This window comes from Balaenoptera physalus (assembly GCF_965194825.1).
Source record: "Balaenoptera physalus genome assembly, chromosome: 1".
Taxonomy (NCBI): domain Eukaryota; kingdom Metazoa; phylum Chordata; class Mammalia; order Artiodactyla; family Balaenopteridae; genus Balaenoptera; species Balaenoptera physalus.
The window spans coordinates 92,685,971-92,705,771 of record NC_138882.1 but is presented as its reverse complement, the minus strand read 5'-3'; the positions used below and the strand labels follow the sequence as shown (position 1 = coordinate 92,705,771).

General features: G+C 49.7%; 1 long non-coding RNA gene across 1 annotated transcript; it reads right to left on the bottom strand.

Annotated features, from left to right (window-relative positions):
* Positions 1–238: 238 nt before the first annotated feature.
* Positions 239–15,126, bottom strand: LOC309660283. Its single transcript, XR_014263318.1, has 2 exons — positions 978–15,126; positions 239–555 (listed from the first exon to the last, which is right to left on the bottom strand). It is a non-coding gene; the product is annotated as an uncharacterized lncRNA (long non-coding RNA).
* Positions 15,127–19,801: the final 4,675 nt, after the last annotated feature.

Here is a 19,801-nt window from a genome sequence, read left to right as displayed (position 1 = left end):
CACTCCCTCGGGAGCCCTGACTCACCTGCACAGAGCCCCCCAAGGACAACACTTCGAAACCCCTATAAAATAAGAGGAAGATGAACTGAGGCACCGCCAGAAGAAGCAGAGCCCCATAATAGCCCATGTCTCACTGTACCTCCAACGCCACAGCTCAAAGTTTCAACTCTCAGAAAAATGACCTGCTCCACCTGTGAACACCCACTGATTCTGGACTGGTGCATCCAAATAAATGAGCTTTTTTTTTTTTTTTAAATTAATTAATTAATTTATTTATTTATTTTTGGCTGTGTTGGGTCTTCGTTTCTGTGCGAGGGCTTTCTCTAGTTGCGGCGAGCGGGGGCCACTCTTCATCGCGGTGCGTGGGCCTCTCACTGTTGCGGCCTCTCTTGTTGCGGAGCACAGGCTCCAGACGCGCAGGCTCAGTAGTTGTGGCTCACGGGCCTAGTTGCTCCGCGGCATGTGGGATCTTCCCAGACCAGGGCTTGAACCCGTGTCCCCTGCATTAGCAGGCAGATTCTCAACCACTGCACCACCAGGGAAACCCTAAATGAGCTTTTTAAAAAGTAATGTTTGAATCAATGAGATGAGAAGATGTATACCTCGCTTTTCCTTATTTGTATAACTACCACCCAGTTTAACCAATAAAACCTTGCTGGTCCCTCAGAAGCCCCGCCAGAGCCCTGCATTACCTCACTCTCCCTGCTCCCCAAGGGTGCTGCTCTACTGACCTTTGTGACACTTCGTTTTCCTTTTCCTTATAGTTTTATCACGTGTGTATGTACCTCTAGGTGCCGTCATTTAGTTTTGCCGGCTTTTGAACTTGATAGAAGTGAATTTATAATTTCATTCTTTTAGGACATGTTTCGTTCATTCAACAAGATGTTTGTACGATTCAACTATGTTAGTGAATAGAATTTTTTCTTTGCAGGGGATTTTGAACATGTCATTTTCATGTCTTTGGACAAGTCATTTACCTTTTCTGAGCTTCAGCTGCCTCATCACACACTATGGTTCAGAAATGGTTCAAGAGTTTCCTCCAAATTCCTGTCTTATTGGAGAAGAGATAAGATAAATATAACACAGGGGTCATAAATCACTAACGGGATGAAAGAAAAGAGAAGTAAACAAGTTTCTATGAGGAAAACCCACCTCTTCATTGCACAGAGAAGTGAACATATCTTTGGGAGCAAGGTGATTTCAAAAGGAGAGAGAGATTTTCCCATATAATTGGAAATTTTATTTTTTAAATTCCAGAAGTGACTTTCTCACTTCAGCAAGTCAGGAAGACCCCTAATAACAGGCCCTAGGTGGACAGCCCTGATGGATAATAAGACCTCATCTTCTACCACAGTCCTTATTTTTTTATTAAGTTGCCATATAAAAACCGTGAAAATTACATATAGATATCACAAACACAATTTGTTGGTTCTCTACAGTCACTTGAATTTTGTAGAACGGGAATTTGGCTGTAATGACCACCTTTTACCCACCATATTCTGTCTACCCCAGCCTGAATGCTCCAACCTTTTCTGTTGAGCATGACCCCGATACCTCCCATCAGTACCCCCGGCCCACACCTCCTTTTCCCCGTGCATTCAGTCCGGGAGATCGTAAGCTGCTTCTAGTTGCCACAGACCTTTGTTGGATTTGGTGGGAAACCATCATGAATACACAGAACGCTCAGACTGCCCCCAGACCACATCCTGCGGTCCAGCAGCTCCCTGATGTCCCCACTGAACTCTCCCAGGGTTAACTCGCAATCACTGGAACCCAATGTGATTTTATCGTGTATAGATTGTAATAGAATCCCAACAGCTTTTCTGCTGTGTTTGGAGAATGTTTAGGGTAGGAGGAAGTTGGGGGCTTCATGCACTGGTCTCACTTAGACTCGTTTTATTGAAGCCAGCATAGACATGACAAATTACAACTCTTTTTCTAGAGCAGCACTGTCCAATAGACCTTTTTGCAACGATGGATATGTTCTCTACCTGCTCTGGGCAATATGGTAGCCGTGTAACACTTGATTAGCCACTTAGCTCAGTAGCCACTTAGCGGCTGTGATTAAGGAGCTGCATTTTTAATTAATTTTCATTTAAATAGCCACATGTGGCTAGTGGTTCTCTTATTGGACAGTGCGGTAATAGAGCATGCCTCTCCTGTATCATCTCTTCTGGGCACGTATTGAGCTTCCATATTTTCAATGCAAACGAAACAAGTGCCTCTCAGTCTCCACTGGCATTTGTCTCATCTCCATTTACTTCTGCAGCCTGACTTCTGCTCGGCCAGTGCACAGAAATCTCAGAGATAAGGCCATGCATGCTCTCAGTATTGCCAAATCAGTGATCGGACACCGTGATTCGCTTCTCTCTTACCCCCTGCCTTCATTCCTTCATGCAGTATGCTTTTACTGAGTGCCTATGTGCTGACATTTTGGGTGATGATAAGAAAAAGGACACCGTCCCAGTTCCCATGTTCCATGTTATGGTCTGTGGTGCTCATTTTATAAATTGGTGACATTCAAACTAGTTGGACCACAACTCAGAAATATGTTTTACCTTGCAACCTAGTACACATATATGTACGTAGATATATTCATAACAAAAGTTTCAGGGAAAGATTTTTACCTAAATAACATGCACCAACAGCATATAATCATACAAGGCACAGTATTAATTGTAGACTTGACTGAAAATTTACAGGAGGAGGTAGTTATATCACAGCAAATATATATCCAAAGAATACCCAGGACACCCAGTTAAGTATGAATTTCAGATAAACATGCCCCCAATATTTTTTTTTCTAAATCTTTCAACCCTAACTGCAATGCTGTTAGCAACTTCAAATTGAACATCAGAAGTTCTATCCTTGGCCTTTCCCCAACTGGGGGTTTCTGGTGGCCTGTGTCACCTCTGTGGTCCCCAGTTGCCACATCCCACGGGCTCCCGCGCTCTCCACTGTTCCCTGCCTCCACCCTTTGCTCTACTGCAGGTCAGGTTACATATCCTAAACCATCCTGGCTCTGAGCGCAACAAAAAGGCCCTTCATTCGCCCAGATCTGCTCTCCTGTGAAGGTAGTTCTCCCCACTTACATAAATATCACATGATAGCCCTCTTAAAGTGGGCCACTATGGCGACAGCAAGGCCTTGTCTTCTACTCAAGGTGGCTACAGACTCCCTCGCTGGCTGTGGTGTTCGTGGTGGAGGAGGTGTGCTGCGCTGAACTGTGCACGCATTCGGCACACGTTTATTGCATCCCTATGACGTCATAGGCCCCGGGCGTACAGTGACAAATGAGATGGGGGGGCGCTATGTGGTGGGTGAGACCTCAGCACAGGCAGCCACAGGACATGGGTGGAGGGATAGATAGCAAGCCGTGAAATCCCACAGCAGGGGTCAATCTCAGAGGGTTTCATGGAGGAGGTGTCATTTCAGTTAGTCCAGGGATAAGTGGGAGATCACAGGTCAAGAAAAGGGGCAGATATTCTAGGCAGAGAAAGCACGGATGCGGGAAGTGATAGAAAAGTAGGTATGGGGGACGAGGTGCGGGAGAGGCCAGTGAGATGGGCTGGTCCCGTGGGCTTGGGGCACCTCTGTTGGGTGTACACCCTGCTTACAGCAGAAGGAGCTCACCTCCATTTGTTCAAACAGGAGAAGAGCCTGTAAATGTATTCATTTCCTATTGCCGTGTGCTAAACGATCGCCAACTTAACACCGTAAGACAACACACGTTATCATCTCACAGTTCCCGAGGGTCGGCAATCAGAGCACAGCTTACTTGGGTTCTCTGCCTCAGGGCATCTGACAAGGTGGCAGTCCAGTCAGGGTGGCCAGGGCTGGTGTCTCATCTGGGGCTGGACTGGGGAGGAAGCCGCTTCCAAGCTCGCACTGCTGGTAGAATTCAGTTTCTTGCAGCGTATTGGACTGAGGGCAGTCGAGAGGCAGGTGTAGAACTAGGAGAACCAGGAGAGTGTGATGTCCCAGGAGCCAAGGCGGGGGAGCGGGGGGCAGTTGGCAACATCAGAGGTTGGCATGGATTACATAATGGACACAGCACATCACTGTGACTGCAGCGGGAGGTGCAGGGACCAGAGGGGGACAAAGCCCTATTGTAAGGGGCTGAACGGCAAATGGGAGGTAAGGACCACCAAGTGCAGATGCTGTCTTTAAAGAAAAGGCAGTAAGGCTTAGTAGGCAAGAGCGTGGGCTTGGAGTGCTGGCTCCACAGCTCACCAGCTGGGTGGCCTCCAGGCAAACTGCAACCTCTCTGAGCCTTGTTTCTTCAAGGTTACCCAGGCCCGGAAGAACAAGGGTAATAACAGCCACCTCCTAAGGGTGTCGTGAGATTTAAGTGAACTGTTGCAATAACAGCACGTTGAGAAGCAGCTCAGAGCCTAACTTTCGGTTTCTGCCCCTGCTCCCGTCAGCCTATTCTCCGAAAATCTCCTTTTAAAAGTATCTTGCTCCCCAGCCCAAATGTTCTCCCTGGATGTAGGATAACATTCAAAACCCCCGTGTGGGTTGGCTTCTTTTTATCTCCCCATCCCCACTGAGTGCCTCTCACACCCTCGAACATGCGAAACTCCTTCAAACCTCAGGGTCCGTCCATGTGGGGTCTCTGCTGCCTGGGACACACCTCCCACCCACCATCACCTGGCTGTCTCCTCTCCATCCACCCTTCAGGTAAGTGATGGCTTCTTTACTCTCACCCTCTGGGGCTGTCCTGTCTCAAAAGACAGAGCTGGACATTCGTGCCTTTGCTCTGAGGTCAGAAACAGGGCTAGGAAGGGAAAATGACCTAAATGACTCTCCAGGTGTCCAGCTATTTGCATCTCCACAGTCTAAAAGGCTAAGAAAAACTAGGTCTCGCCACTAGAAACTTGGTGGCGTGCAGGTGCAGCTTTCAAGAGAACCGGAGAGTGGTGACGTGTGTAGATGCTACAGGCACACGATGCCTAAATGGGCTCACCCAGGAGCTCATTTAACCCCCAAGGCAATTCTGTATGGGAGTGTTTACAGGTGACTAAACTGTAGACATGCAAAGGGACCTGCCCCCGGCTTGCAGCTGTGATGGGCAGGTGTGGGCTCCGACTGGGCGCCAGCAAGCCCTGATTCCAAAGCCACACTCTCTGCCACCCCGACCAGTCTGCCTCCTGCCTTTGGCTCTGAGCCCCCTGCCGCTGGGGGCTCCACTTCCAGGCTACTGGTGCTAACCCCCCTCAAACACGGCCTTCAGGAGCCCTGGCCCGTGCTGAGAGAGGCTGGGAAGATGGAGAGTTTTCTAGAAACTAGAGGAAGCACAGCCTGCGACGGCTGATGGGATGCTCCAGCTGCAGGTCCCGGCGCAGCGCTCTTTTTGCATGGGGCAGAGGTCTCTGGAGGAAAGCAAAACATGAGTCAGAGGACAGAGACAAAACAGGTCCCATCTGCATATTGGCTGCCTGGGCATCACAGTGATCGTGCGGTGACTAATTCTCGAAAGCTGACAACCTAAAATCTTTTTGAATAATGCCCAGTTGACAGTTTCATTAGCCCGAAGACACACCTCCCCTCCCCACACAAACTTGCCTGGGCTGTGGGATTGGAGCGCGGAAGGTAGCCCTCTTCGAGCCCAGTGTTTCCCAAAGCACCTTGATGTCAAGAATCATCTGGGGTATTTGTTTCAATGACAAATTCCAACCTGGATCCCACGCCAGGCCTCCAGAGCCAGAACCCTTAAGGGAGGGGCCGGGGAAGCTGGACGTTTTACAAGGTTTCCAAGAGATCTTTATCACCAGGAGAGTTTGGAAACCATCTGGACAAACTCCTTCATTTTACAAGCCAAGTTCTAGCCATCTAGAGAGGCCCTGTGGCTGCCCAAAGTCACGCAGCAACTTTTTAGCAGGGTGAGCCGTGAACCCCCAGCGCTGGGTCCTGCCACGTGCAGGAGGAAGGCTGGAAAGAAATCACAGTTCTCAAGCACCCGCCACAGATCGAGGTCTGGGCTGGACAACTCAGCAGTAAAAGCAAAGACCTCCTGGTGCCGGGGTCTCTGCTGGGGGCTTGCCTGCGTGTGCTGTTGTTCAGTCCTGCGGCAGTGCCCTGCTCGACCCGTGGCCTCCTCGCGTAAGGGATGAGGAAGCAGGTACACAAGGGCCAAGTGTTTCCCAGGAACCCAGAGTTATCAGAGGCAGAGTCACGATTCCAACCCGGGGCTGGGAGAACTCAGCACCATATTGGCTCTCAGAGTCACTTTATCCGTCTTATTTCATCTAACTCTCACCCAAACCTTGTGAGGTAAGCAGTTTCTCTTTGAAAGGTGAAGAAGTTGAAGGTCAGGACGGTGAGGCGAGCTGCTTAAGGTCAAGCAGCAGTAAACCACGACGGCAGGATCCAGCCCAGCTCTGTCTTACACCAAAGCCCACACAATTCTCAGCCCGCCGGGGTTGCAGAAGCTCCTCCTGGGGCTGAGACCACCTCTCCTGACAGCCCCCCCCCATTGCCCCCACTGCACCTTCACCCTCTCCTGGAGGAGGGGGCATCTCTATGTCACCGTTCCCTCTCTCATCCCCTGTGCTGCCTGTTCCTCCACTTCTGCTTGTCCGTGAATCCTCTTCTGATCCCCATCTGCTCTGAGGTCCTAGAGCAATGCTCAGCACACTTCCTGCAGAGGGCTGGAGAGTGATCAGTTAAGGCGCTGCCAACACTGCTGCAACAAGGCAACTCTGCAGGTGCGGCGTGGAAGGAGCCACAGACGGTGCGTGAAAGGACGAGCGAGGCTCCATATGAGTCGATCCTGTGGGCTGGAGTTTGCCCACCCCGGTTCTGGAAGAGTGCTGGGGCTACATGTTGGGGCAGATTCACACTTGTTTCTGCTTGGTATGGAGAGAAAATGTGTCTGCGTGAGAAGAGCCCCCATGTGTCAGGCCATCAAGAGCGTCATGCCTGAAAAGTGAGGAGAGTGTGGAGGCCTCAAGGTCTGTCGCTTGCTCACTCATTCATTCATTCATTCACTCATAGAAGGTTTTTCGAACACCTGCCATGTGGTGTAGACATTGTGCTGAGTCTTGGCAAGACAGGCAGATAAGTCCCTGCCCTCCCAGGACATATAGCTAGTGGAACCCGGGGCTCCCGTCATGTGAGGAATGATGGCCAGGAGGGTAAAGCAGGGAAGCGATGGCCAGGGAAGACTTCCCAGAAGAAACAACATTTAAGATGAGACCTGAAGTATGGCTGGGAATTACCCAACTGAGGGCAGGGGCTAATCAGGGTGAAATCGACACAGGGAAAGACAGCTCAAGTGACAGGCTTCTAAGGCCATTTGTGGAGAGTGTGTGCACTGCTAAGTTGACCCTTTGGGGGATATGATTCTTTTAGACAGTGGGAGCATCTGAGTTTCCCACAGGCAGATGAACCTGACTGTTTTTTTATCCTGTTCCATGATACAAAGGGTGCAGTCTCCGTACTGGGAGAAAGACGGGGTGTAGCTGATGTTTTGTGTGAGTTGGTGAGTTGACACAGATGTGGACACAACCCTGCAAAATTTCCATTTGTTTCTTCAGTTTAACCCCTGACCTGAATCTCTCCCACCAATCCAAAAAAATCCAGATCACAGACTCTGGTAGGTAGAATGTTATTTCTAAGGCAAATGCTTAAAAACTTGACATTTGTAAAGTAATCATTATTTAAAATATAAAATGATTTACTGCCTTTTTACAAAAAAGTTGAAAAACCTTGCCTAGTAATTCCTTGTTCCCTGGGTCCAAAAGATTCAACTTAGTTTTTTAAGGAATCTGAAAGAAATGCCAACTATATGAATAAGTTAAACTGATATTTGATTCAGACACTGATTTTCATTTTTATTTTTTAATATGTGTTCCAGAACTTGTGTAGTCTTGTTTGTGTCTGTGCTGTTGACTCGGCTCTGAGCACAGGAGCTGTTGGATGGTATTTGTCACTTTATGCGGATAGCCTCTTTCCCCAGCAGGACTGTCACCGCTGCAAAACAGAAGCCGTGTGCCCCAGGCAGGGGCTAACCACAGGTTTGGGGAGGATGACAAAGATAATAAAAAGTGTTTGGGGCAGTGTTGACAGCACAGCACAAGTGAAGATAATGCAGCACCTGGCCTCCTCCTTGTACCCACGCTCCAGGCTCCCTGCTGGTCACGCAAGGTCCCCTGGAAGGATGCTCTTGGCAAGTGTCCCCCCAGGCTGCTGGCTGTTGACATCGCCCCTCAGCCCTGAAATGCACACCCCAGGAACTGAAGAAACTGCTGAGGGCATGGTGCCCCCAGCACACAACAGTGTCCCGGGAAGCTGAGCTTTACCAGTGAGAAGAATGGCTGAAAGTCAGTCCCTGGAGCAGCTTGGTGTGGAGTTTCCAAACAATCTCACATCCAGCAGCTTTCAGGAAGGTCATTGAAACCTGGCCATTTCTAGCGTGAGGATGGGAGAGGGTGGGCACCGAGGCAAGGGGGTGCGGGGGATGCTGGTATGGGGAAGGGGAAGGCCACAGCCTGCAGCCTAGAATGACAGGGACCTCAGACGAGGGACTCAGGGTCCTGATGCAAGAAGGAGCTGAACCCCTGTGTGGGGAATGGTGGGGGGACCCTGGATTGGAACCTCAGTGTCTCCTGTGCTCCTGTGGGCATGATTGGTTTCCTGAGCTGAAAAGCATCTCATTCTCAACACTGGGCAACGGGGGGTCCGAGTCAGTGAGGCAGGCAGGAAGGGGCCCCTCAGCACCCCCCAGGTGTTTGCTTTTCTCCCAGTTACAGATTTCTAGTGTTCAGGAGCTTTTGTTCATGCCTTCTTTACCAAACTTAGTACAGGAGCCTGGCCAGAGCACCCACCCACGGTCAGGACGGCAGACAGGTTCCATCCTGAGTGCCCGTTCTGGCCCCGTGTGGCGGCTGTCGGGGCGGCTTTGCTGAGGCAGTCCTGAGGCTGCTCCTGGTCTCGAAGGAGAGGGGCTGTGATCGGTGATTGATGACCGCCGCGGGGGTGCCATAGCCTCGCCGCCTCTGCAACTCACTTGTGTTTGTCTACTTCCTAGACTCACGTGTGCAGTGCTGGGGGTCTTCATTAATGTTGAATTAAATTGAATCCACCTAGAACTTCTCTCCTCTTGAGCGGCTAGTACACCCACACTTCCTTTGATGGCTCTGCAGGTTAAAAGGGACAATTGCCCGTTTAGTTATCCCAGGAAATCTTGTTGTTTGGGCAAAGCAGGAAGGAGGGGGTAAAGGTCTTCATATATTCAGCAGCCGATGGTTGAGTTTCCACTGTGGGCTGAGCAATGCGTCACGGGCTGAGGGTGCTTGGCTTGCACTGGAGCTGGGGGCAGAATTGAGGCCGCCTCTCTGCCAAGACGCCTCCCTGCCCGGGAGAGTCGGAGAACTTCTGCTACAGGTCAGAAGCCTGCTTCCTTGTGGCTGAGGGGTTGCGTGAGAACGTCCTCAGCCAGAGGCCCTCTGGCTCAGCCCTTTGCAGAAATCTTTACCCCAGTCTGCCAGTCCTGACAGGTGGCCCTTCTTCCCACTCTTGATTCCCTCTGGGGATGCTGGCAGCATCAACTGGGATGGTAAGCTCTTCTCTTCAAGCCTGCGAACACTGGCAGAGGACTTGAAGCACTTTCTAAAAATAAGCTGCTTGCCCCTATTCCCTATTCCCCAGCGGGTCCCGCTGGGTTCTTTCAGTTCCCGAAGAAGCAGATAAAGAATGCGGGTCTTCTGGCTTGAAATATACCAGCCTGTCTCCTCTCTCTTCAGCCAGCCAGGCCCTCCCTAAGCCTGCTGGGCAGGTCTGGTTTTCCTGGCCTCAACACATGCATGCAACCCCTAGATAAGAATTTCCAGAGAACCTGACCAGCAAGAGTTTAATTACTGCTCACTTGAGTAAGTCATGATGTATGTTTCCTTGCAGTTGCTTCCTAAGAACTCAGAATCTGCCACTTTGTGCACTTTTAACGATTAAATAAATAGTAGGAAACCCCAGAAAAAGTTAAAATTGCAAGTCACATCCATCTTTGAAGGCCATCTTGTAAACAAAAGCAGGAGCTTTTTTGGGTTTGGTTTTGTTTTCTGTGCTTTGAAAAATGAAATAAATGAATTGTTTACCTGTGGAAACATGCTTCCTGATCTGTTCATACACGTGCTGATGCTCACGTCCATGCCTGAGCAGACACACACGCTCACATACACACATACAACCACACACACACACACACCCTCGGCCTCTCTTCTGGTTTCTGATCTTCTGCCATGATTGGTTTGTAAAGATTTGAATATCCCACAACATGTGGGTCAGAAATACACAAGTATTAGCTGCCACTTCTCACTAACATATTTTTGTTTTTCCAGACCTCCTCCCATTACATCACGTATATGTCATGAATACTCTCAGTTACAAATTCACAGGGACCCAAAAGCTTCCCAACGTGTGTGTCCCCTCTTTGTAGTTTTGGAGACAGTGTGATGTGGCAGACAGAACACCGCCTTTATCTAGACATGGGTGATGAGTTGCGTGACCTTGGGCAAAGACTTGTTCTCTGGAGACTAGGTTTCCTGATTAATGAAAACAGTGGGTATGAGGATGCCTGCTTCACAGTGTGGTGTTTAGGATTAAATTAGATGATGTGTATAAAACCAATGCCACCTACCTGGCCTGGAGGGTAGTCAGGAAAGGGTCATCAATAGGAGAATTCCATCTATTGTGAATAAGAAGGAGTCTTGGAGCTCGTGGCTAATCCCCACCAGAGCTACTCTGGTCCCCTTAGCACCCCACCCTGAGCACCAGCACCAAGTCTCAGCCAATAGCAAACCCTCAGGGAAGGATTGTAAGACCCAATTGGATTGAAATCCCTGGTTGTGCAGCCCTAGGAACGGGGAAGGAACTTACTTCTGCAGGAGGGAGCCCATTATTGTCAGACATGTGAAGTACTTGGAAAGCACTTCTGGAGAGATTGGATCAGAGCAGCCCAGGGATGGGTGGGGCGAGGGGCAGCTGTCTTGGGAGGAAAATGACCTGCAGAACCACTGTGGATGCCTTGTGTTTGTGCCCAGGATCAGGAAGGGGCCATGAGGCATCCACTGCTATCCCTCACTTGCTGCGTGTGTTGCCAACAACCTCTTTGCAAGTGCAAATTGAGGTCATGGAATGTATTCTCCTTTTCCCCTGGATGCTATGAACTGAGCACTACTGTGGATCAAAGCCAAAGTCTCTGCCTCTCCATGTTGCTTCTGGGCAGCAACTAAACAGATTCAAATGTGAACTTCAAGTACACACATTTCTAGAAATCTAGTATCAGAAGCTTCAAATCTCAACTACTCATGCAAATGGGCATTAGTGTCTGGTTTATGGTGACTTTATGTTGCTATCTGATGGCTTACTGGAAACCTGCTTATTCTATGTGGGAGAAGGAAGAAGAAATGACACTTTGGTGTTGTCTTAGAAACTATGGCTGGGACTTCTCCCCATAGGAACACACATGAGTCATCTCAGAGAACCTGTTTTAGCACAAGGCAGTCATAAGGAGGCCATGTGATATGGGAAAGTTACGGAGCTTGGGTTCTAATCCAGGTTCATCTTTGAAATGGCTGTGGGATCTTAGGGAAATCACTTCTCTGAGTCCTGCTTCCCTCACATGTAATGTGAGGGGGGAGATAGAATGTTATCTAAGATTTTTTTCAGCTCTGACATTTTGTAATCATAGTGCAAACACAAAACTCACAGATCTGCAGGACCTTTACCTGTCTATATCTTCATCATCTTTCTTCAGAGCCACCAGGACATTCTGCTAACAGGACTCTCTGTCTCCTGCTAGGCCAGTCCTTTCTCAGTGGTCCTTAGGTCACTGGCTACCTGAGCGGTCCTTCTGAAATACACAACTGATGCCTTTACCCCCTATTTAAAAATTTCCATTGGGAACCATTCACTGCTTTTCCTCTTGTCCACAGGTTGCATTTTTCTGTTTCTTCACATGTCTAGTGATTTTCTATCATGCACTAGACTTTGTGAATGATCCTTTGTCGGGAGCCTGGATTTGCTGGTCTTCCTTAAAAGGGTACTGAGTTTTGTTCTCTAAACAAAAGGAGACAGTGAGCCCCACTCCCCCCGGGCTTGTGTTTGGCAGGCAGGGCGCCAGCAGCGTTACAGCCTTGCCCCATCCCTCGGAGTCTCGCCTCCTGTGCATTTGCTCTCTTCATCTGTCTCTCTGTGCGTCTCACAAATTCATTCAGTTTTGTTGTGGAGAACCCAAGAAACAAAAATGCTCAGTAGTTTACTCAATGTATAACAAATATTCCTGGTAGAAAAAAGTCTAAACAAAATCAAAGCGATAATGGCAAAAATTATACTTGGTAAAATTGATTTTTAACTGAAAAATAAATAAAAATTTTAAAAATCCTGGACCATCTGGAGACTGTGAGCCCTTAGAAGGTAAAAATGCACTTCCACCCACCTTGACACTGGTTCTGGATCCCCAGGATCCAGTAGAGTTTTTGGTTCAACACATATTTGTTGAATACTGAACACGTTTGTATGAAGTCCTGGTCTGGGCGCTAGAAGGAGAGAGAGATGCACAAAGGTGAAGAGACCCAGCCCCTGCCTCAGGGAGTGCACTGTCTGGAAGCAGATGGTGGAGTAAGTAAGAGAAAGAGCAATGGTGAGGCCACACAGCCACCAGCCACCGTGCCTGGTGGGGGAGGAGCGCAGGACCAGCTGAGAAGATCTAGGATTTCTTTCTTAAAAATACAGTGGATATTTCCCCTGCATTATAACATGAAAATGGAAAAAATTCAGAAAAAAGGAAGAAAACCACCCATATTTCAATCATGTAATAATAGCCTTTATTTTCAGGATTTTTAATTTTTTTATTTTTCAGGATGTTCATTTTTTTTCTGTGTAAGTTTTGGAGCTTTTTAAATAAACTTCTTGTTTTGAAATAATTATAAATTCATGGAGGTTGAAAAAATAGAACAGAGAGGTCCCAAATACCCTTCAACTAGTTTCTCCCAATAATAATACCTTACATAAATATAATATAATATCAAACTCAGGAAATTGGCATTGGTACAATCCACAGACCTGATTTGGATTTCATCAGTTTCACATGTTATGGTTATTTTGTTAACACAGGTTTGTATGTGTGGTCTAAATTTTATTTTTATAATTAACCTGATCTCACGGGGCTTTTTAAAAACTATTATTGCCTAGTCTTCATAGCCATCGTTTATAATGTCTGTATAATGAACATCCACCCACTACGTAGAGCAGATTGCCAAATTCTTCCTCCTCTTTTGAAGCTTACATTGCCCCCAGTTTCGCTCTTATGAATAGCACCATTCTATATTTTATATTCTTTTTGTACTATATACACACTTTCTTACTTCTTATTCTTCCTTCTTGGATACATTTCCTAGAGAATGGAGGCAGGGAGATATAGGGTGATAAATGTATAAGGGACTACATAATACTTTTTGTCTTAAGACAGGAAAGATTTAAATATATTTTGGGTTGGGGTCTGATCAAGTAGAGAGGGAGCAGCTGAAGACCCAGGAGGGAGGGTCTGACGACCACACAGAGTATGGGAGAATTTGGGGATGTGGTAGGTTAATTTTATCAAGGCCCCAATTCTTCTTTTTCATTTTTCTTAAATCTTCTATATCCCTATTGATTTTTTAAAAATTAATTAATTAATTTATTTTTGGCTGTGTTGGGTCTTTGTTGCTGCACACGGGCTTTCTCTAGTTGTGGCAAGCGGGGCTACTCTTTGTTGCAGTGCACAGGTTTTTCATTGCGGTGGCTTCTCTTGTTGCAGAGCACGGGCTCTAGGTGCACGGGCTTCAGTAGTTGTGGCACTCGGGCTCAGTAGTTGTGGCACTCGGGCTCAGTAGTTGTGGCTCACGGGCTCTAGAGCACAGGCTCAGTAGTTGTGGCGCACGGGCTTAGTTGCTCCGCGGCATGTGGGATCCTCCCGGACCAGGGCTCGAACCAGTGTCCCCTGCATTGGCAGGCGGATTCTTAACCACTGCGCCACCAGGGAAGTCCTCAAGGCCCGAATTCTTTACCCAACCTGTATCCAGGCCCTTTGCCACGTAACTCTGGAGTTCCTCCCCTTAGAGCACAGTGTCCCCTGCTCCACGTGGCAAACTTTGGCCTGTAGAATGAGGCAGAAGTGACAGGGTGCCAGCCCTGAGCCCAGGCTCCGAGGGTCCTTGAGTATGTCATTGAGGTATTCTGGTTGTTTGTTACCTCACAATTTTGTAACAAGACCTAACTGATAAAGGGCCCCCAGGATAGAGGTAGAGGGAAAGAAGGGAAAGAGGGTTCACGTCCAGATAAGTCCAGATATTCCAGAAAGAGCTGCACGAATTTGGTGCTGTGCTTCACAAAACCCATTTCTCTTCTGCTTCAGGTGCTGGGTAAGCAGAGGTTGATGACACATCCCGAATGAACCACTTGACTTTATATACGGAATTCAGTTCTTAAGGGTTCCCATCTCAGCTGTCAGGGCTGAGAAGTCACAAGAAAAGAGAAGCTAGACTTTTGTTTGAGGAAGCATGAGACAGGCCACTCTAAAGACCATGGACCGTTACGCAGGCTGTGCCCTGCGTGGGGGCCTGACCATGACAGTGTGAGGTGCACGTGAGAACCATGAAGCTTGTACATGAATAGAGAAGAGACCCCACTCCCCACCCCTTTCTTTCAAGCTCAAGAACAAATCTGCAAGGTCAAAGTGCGGCTTACATCTGGGGTAGGAAGAAGAGTTTCAGTGACAAGCATGAGGGGGAAAAGAGCGCACAGAACTAGATACAGAATGTCCTCAGCATCAAAAAACCAAGTGGGGGCTTCCCTGGTGGTGCAGTGGTTGAGAATCTGCCTGCCAATGCAGGGGACACGGGTTCGAGCCCTGGTCCAGGAGGATCCCACATGCCGCAGAGCGACTAGGCCCGTGAGCCACAACTGCTGAGCCTGCGCGTCTGGAGCCTGTGCTCCGCAACAAGAGAGGCTGCGATAGTGAGAGGCCCGTGCACCGTGATGAAGAGTGGCCCCCACTTGCCGCAAGTAGAGAAAGCCCTCGCACAGAAACGAAGACCCAACGCAGCCATAAATAAATAAATAAATAAATAAATAAAATTAAAAAAAAAAAAACCAAGTGGTTTCTTTACTGAGGCCCTTGAGATGCAATAAAAACTAATTACTCACCCACAGAGAAAGTTGGTTTAATTCTGGTTAGCTTAGTGCCACCAAGAGCTGGGTGTTCCTTAGGTAACCCGATGGGAGAAAGTGAACAGAAAGGCGCTTCTCCTTACAGAATGGCTTTCCTCTCTGTATGGTGGAGTCATTCTTCATCTTCACACTCTGGGGGCGAGGATTCCCATGATTAAAAACTCCGAGGTCAGAGCCACAGAGGAAGCCACGTAAGGAAAGGGTCCCTGGCAGGGCGGGCATGGGCAAGTCTTCCTTGAGTTCGTGTGAGTCAGAGAGTCTAGGTGCTGGAAGGACCTCAGGGTTCATGCAGGTGACCTTTTCCTGTCACATATGAGGAAAAGGAGGCCCAGAGAGGTGAAGAGACCAGCCCAAGGTCACACAGCTCATGCACAGCACAGCTGGAATGAAACCCAGGGATTTTTACTTCTCTTCCTTTGTCCTTTTTGTTCCCATCAAACCCCAGGAGCAGGATGGATGGTTGTTATAATATTGGGCCTGGGGGAGGGGCTTAAAATCGGTGTCCAGAGCAAACCCCTCCTTTTGGGAAACTGCTTGTGCGAGCGGCCTCCTGCAGCACCACCTGCCCAGTGCAGCTGCCCTGCTGCGGCTGCCTCTTCCCAGAAGGCCTCAGGTGCTCTGGTTGTGCCTCGGACCTCCCTGACGGGGGAGTCAGAGGCTGGTCACATCCTGCCTGTGTCCTCCCCAGACCGTGGTTAGGATTCAGTAGGTGGAGAGTTGCACGTTGCAATCCCCTAACAGCAGTGGCACACAGGGTTTGGACCTATTTTTGGATCAGACTCGGCTGGGTTTAAGCTCGTAGAATGCCATCGGAAGAGCTGCCGTTCTATGGGTGACGGCGAGCAGAGTGGGTGGGGTAAGGGCGAAGACAGCGGCCCTAGACGCGCTCCCGAGCGCGAAGTCAGGGAGCCCAGCGCTGCCGGGTCTCTCTGCAGCTGTACAGCTCTGGGCGGCTCCCTCCCCACTCTGGGCCTTGGGTTCCCCATCTGTGACGTAAGGGTGTTCACTGTATGGTCACCGAAGCCCCTTCCAGCTCGGCCAGACTTCCAGCCTTGAGCCATATTGAGACTCAGAGCAACCAGCCAGAGCAGAGCGCTCTGCAGACACTTCCTCTTGCTCTACCCTGCCCTGCATCTGCTTCCTCTCCTGGCATTTTCTATTTTCTTCTCCCTCTGGCTTGTTTGCCTCTGTTTCCCAGCCTCCCCTAGGAAACTGTCTTTGCCCAGAGCACATTGCCTGGCTGCCTCTGGGCTCTGGGCCACAGTCTCCCGAGGCCACAGGAAAACCGGGGTGAATGAGAACCTTCCTGTCAAAGTCTTGGGCGCTGCCAGGCAGACGGGAAGGGCAGGGGCTGGCTCTGTCCCCAGGGTCACAGTGTCATGACCCTTTTCTTCATAGCGGTCCTCCTCCACCATCCCTGGGGGCAGGAGAAAACCCTGGACGCAGCTGCCTCGAAGCAGAGGGGGAAGCGGGACAGCGGGGCTGGTCCCAGGAAGGGGAAGAGTGGCTCTTCACCCGAGAGGTCTGGAGACTGAGCAGGAAGCCCAGAGGACAGAGAGAGGACAGGGCGAGGCGGTCAGCAGGCCGGAGGGCAGCGCCGCTCAGATCCCTTTCCCCAGGAGGATCGCGGATACACACTCCGGAGTGTGGGCACCTAATCAGGAGTGGCCTGCCCCAAACAAGGAATCGTCGTGACCCCACCCCCGCCCATTTTACCTTATTTATTTATCTATCAATCTATCTGTTTATTTAGTTAGTTAGTTAGTTATGGCTGCGTTGGGTCTTTGTTGCTGCGCGCGGGCTTTCTCTACTTGCAGTGAGCAGGGGCTACTCTTTGTTGCGGTGCGCGGGCTTCTCATTGCGGTGGCTTCTCTTGTTGCGGAGCTCGGGCTCTAGGCCCGAGGGCTTCAGTAGTTGTGGCTCACGGGCTTAGTTGCTCCGCGGCATGCGGGATCTTCCCGGACCAGGTCTCGAACCCATGTCCCCTGCGCTGACAGGCGGATTCTTAACCACTGCGCCACCAGGGAAGTCCCCCATTTTACCTTAAAAAGCCAGCGCCTGGCACATGATAGATGTTCAGTAAATGTTTACTGAATTAATTTGAACTCTGCACGCTACTGGATCATCTGTGTGATCCCCCGATTTTGGAGCCAAACATGCTCCATGGCGATCCAGGGCTTCCAGCAGCCCTGCTCAGGGGTCATGCCCCGCCAGGAACGTGGCTAGGCTGAAAGCCTCTGGGCGCGCTATCAGGCACCTGAGCTACCACCTTGCCCTGTCGGCCAGGTTCCAGAGGGCCTGGAGTAAGTCTGTTCTCCTTCCCGGGCCTCAGTTTCCCGTGTGTGAGATGGATGCAGAGGCAGGGGTCAGAGGGTCCCAGCCAAGCTCTGGGATGTCAGCTGCTGACTGTGTTATCCACCTGGAGTGTCTGGGAGAACGTGGTGAAGTGAGCATTGGGGAGAGGCTGGAGAGAGAAACCAAACCTCTTTAGGGGCAAAGCTCATTGTGCCAAAGGGACAGGAATGAGAGAGGGCTCAATACTTTGTGCCACTTCTGACCATCTCCTGAATATTCCGTCCTTATGTGCCTGGCTATGAACAGAGGCTTAGAAAACAAGTTTCTTTGCACTGCGATTCATGTGTTATCTGCGTTGAAAAAAAATAAAGCCAAAGTCTGCATCGTGCTTTTCGGATGTGTCAGTTCATTTGTTCACTCCTTCATTCAAAAAATACTGAGCACCGCAGTGTGGCAGGTGGTGGGGCAGATCAGGAGACACCCAGTGAAGTGAGCGGGAAATCATGCCACAAGGTCAAAAGGGCATGGTGATGGCATGAGCAAAGTGTTTGGGGCGGTTGGCAATGGGACTCACTACCTGTCCCTCTGGTACACGTACTGTGTGCTATGCTTGTCACCATTTCCCTAAGGAGTGTGCAGGTCTGTGGAGAAGGACACTGAGGCCCAGTGAGGGTAAGTGACTTGCCCAAGGTCACACAACCCACATCTTCTGACCCCAAATCCAGGGCTGCCTCCATTACCCCACAGCCATAGATATAATGTCATGAGTCGCCTCCCCGTAGGGCTCCTTTAGTGAATCACTTTCACTTTGCTAAGCCTCTTTTATTCCTACTTCAAATAATAATAATAAAAGTAGTTGCTTACCTACTTTCTGTATAAAGCTGAGTGGTCTCATGGGCTTGTATTATCCTTTAAGAAAATGAAATATTTGAAGATTTTCACCCTTGGTCCTACACTGAGGTGGACAATCATTTCCATCACTCCACAAAGAGCCATGGACTTTGGCCGTTCAGGAATAGACATTCGCCCATGTTTGTAAGCTGTCAGGATCATCCTGACCACTACAGGGTTCTTTCTCAGACTCCCAGATATCACATTTGCTTTGCTTCCCTTTTGGTCTTTTCAGACATAAGATGCTTCCCCTCAAAACAGAAAGCTGGGTCACATAAAGCAAGGCAGAGACAGAGGCTGGTTAGACCCTATACCCTCTTCAGGATTCTTGAGAGCAGGTGGACACACTCAAATTGAACCCTGGCTTTGCTGTGTGACTCTGGCCCAGTCACTTAACCACTCTGAGCTCCATGAGTTTGTCTGTCTTACAAATATATCAATGGCACATCTCACAAAAGGGTGCCAGGATTTACAAAGCAGTTTGTAAATAGTGACCTCCTTTATGAATGGAGGGTGCATATCAGGCTTTTCTGGGGTGTGTGGGCAAGGTGGTGTGACTATTGGAAAGAGATTGGACTTTGGAGTTAGAAGATCCAATTTCAAACCCTCAATGTGCCTCTTAAAAGCTGAGTGACCTTGAGCCAGTCTCCAACAGCCCTGAGACTCAGCAGCAAAGCCGGGATAGCTCACCTCACCGCAGGGTTGTTAGAAGAGCCAGAGAGGCTGAGGCACTGCCCACCAGGCGTTCTGGGACCAATGGACATTGGTCAGTGTCACAGCCAAGGTTGGTTTCCCCTTCGGCAGCTGCAGTTCTTCAAGGGGCAGAGATCTTGTGAGCTACAGGCCATAAGATCCTGCCCAGACAAGGAAGGGAAGCTAGCAATCCCTCCCTGCCTTGGCCTCTCTCCTGGGCTTGGACCACAGACCACATTCCCCTGGCTAGGCTTCTGTGCTTTCAAATGCCTCTCACAGGGGCCTGACCCCTTCCTGCTGGAGAGGCACCCATCCCGCCGTCTAGTCTGGGGACAGGCCTCCTGCTTCCCCTTCTCTCGGAAATGCAGGGTCTGTTGGCTGGCAGGGGCACCCACACCAGGGCCCCTCTTTTCCACATCACACAGCTCCTCCAACCAGGTCTGGTTCTCTGGTTTTGGGTCTGTTCCACCAGGTGGGCTCAGCCCAGGCAGAGTCACCGGGAAACAGCCTGGTTCCCGACCCACTTGGAGGTCCTGTGGGGGGGAAGGCCAGCCTGGGCTGCTCTTTGAGCTGAAGGGCTCAGGTGGACCCCATTCTGCCCTCAGGGCTCGCCAGCCCACAAGGACCGATTCACCTGCTGGAAAGTCGCCGGCTCTCTCCAGGTGGCCAGCGAGGGTGTGGCAACTTCACAAATAAGGAAAACCAGGATAAG